Source organism: Lissotriton vulgaris, chromosome 5, assembly GCF_964263255.1.
Source record: "Lissotriton vulgaris chromosome 5, aLisVul1.2, whole genome shotgun sequence".
NCBI classification, from domain to species: domain Eukaryota; kingdom Metazoa; phylum Chordata; class Amphibia; order Caudata; family Salamandridae; genus Lissotriton; species Lissotriton vulgaris.
In genome coordinates this window covers 1,774,270,387-1,774,272,397 of record NC_141693.1, presented here as the reverse complement: position 1 = coordinate 1,774,272,397, position 2,011 = coordinate 1,774,270,387, and positions in this window count along the sequence as shown.

Sequence of the window (2,011 nt, the reverse complement as noted above, 5' to 3'; positions counted from 1 at the left end):
ACCCTCACTCACCCTCACCCTCACTTACCCTTAACCCTTCACCCTCAACCCCTCACTCACCCTCACTCTCACTCACCCTCACTCACCCTCAACCCCTCAGCATCACCCTCACTCACCCTCACCCTCACTCACCCTCAACCCCTCACCCTCACTCACCCTCAACCCCTCACCCTCACTCACCCTCACTCACCCTCACTCACCCTCAACACCTCACCCTCACTCACCCTCAACCCCTCACCCTCACCCTCACACCCTCAACTCTTCACCCTCAACCCCTCACTCACCCTCACTCACCCTCAACACCTCAGCCTCACCCTCACCCTCACTCACCCTCACTCACCCTCACCCACACTCACCCTCACTCACCCTCAACGCCTCACCCTCACTCACCCTCAACCCCTCACCCTCACTCACCCTCAACCCCTCACCCTCACCCTCACACCCTCAACTCTTCACCCTCAACCCCTCACTCACCCTCACTCACCCTCAACACCTCAGCCTCACCCTCACCCTCACTCACCCTCAACCCCTCACACTCACTCACCCTCACCCTCACTCACCCTCAACCCCTCACCCTCACTCACCCTCACTCACCCTCACCCTCACCCTCACTCACCCTCACCCACACTCACCCTCACTCACCCTCACTCACCCTCAACCCCTCACCCTCACTCACCCTCAACCCCTCACCCTCACCCTCAACCCTTCACCCTCAACCCCTCACTCACCCTCACTCTCACTCACCCTCACTCACCCTCAACCCCTCCCCCTCACCCTCACTCACCCTCACCCTCAACACCTCACCCTCACTAACCCTCAACCCCTCACCCTCACACCCTCAACCCTTCACCCTCAACCCCTCACTCACCCTCACTCTCACTCACCCTCACTCACCCTCAACACCTCAGCCTCACCCTCACTCACCCTCACCCTCACCCTCACTCACCCTCAACCCCTCACACTCACTCACCCTCACCCTCACTCACCCTCAACCCCTCACCCTCACTCACCCTCACCCTCACTCACCCTCACTCACCCTCACCCACACTCACCCTCACTCACCCTCTCTCACCCTCAACCCCTCACCCTCACTCACCCTCAACCCCTCACCCTCACTCACCCTCAACCCTTCACCCTCAACCCCTCACTCACCCTCACTCTCACTCACCCTCACTCACCCTCAACGCCTCACCCTCACCCTCACTCACCCTCAACACCTCACCCTCACTCACCCTCACTCACCCTCAACCCCTCACCCTCACCCTCACTCACCCTCAACCCCTCACCCCCTCACCCTCACTCACCCTCAACCCCTCACCCCCTCACTCACCCTCAACGCCTCACCCTCACTCACCCTCAACCCCTCACCCTCACCCTCACTCACCCTCAACCCTTCACCCTCAACCCCTCACTCACCCTCACTCTCACTCACCCTCACTCACCCTCAACGCCTCACCCTCACCCTCACTCACCCTCAACACCTCACCCTCACTCACCCTCACCCTCACTCACCCTCAACACCTCACCCTCACTCACCCTCAACCCCTCACCCTCACCCTCACTCACCCTCAACCCCTCACCCCCTCACCCTCACTCACCCTCACTCACCCTCAACGCCTCACCCTCAACCCCTCACCCTCAACACCTCACCCTCACTCACCCTCACAACACATATTGTGTTACAATAGGTGTCACATTTGCGAAAGATAAAACGATTGGCATTGTAAATAACAAAGCTATTATTTCGCTATTTTAAAAACAAGCACATACATAAAAAATGTGTCCTTTACAATACCAATAGCTCAAACTTTCCTAATACGAGACATATTGCATTGCTGTGCTTCTCTCCCCTGCTGCACTCTCCTGCTCTCTAGAGATGTAGCATAACGACGAGAGCTGCCATATAAGTCACGTAAATACAAAACATGTTGCATTCCAAATGCTATAGGTGTCACATTCGCAAAAGTTATAACTATTGGCGTTGTAAATGACAAAGCTATCAATTTAGCTA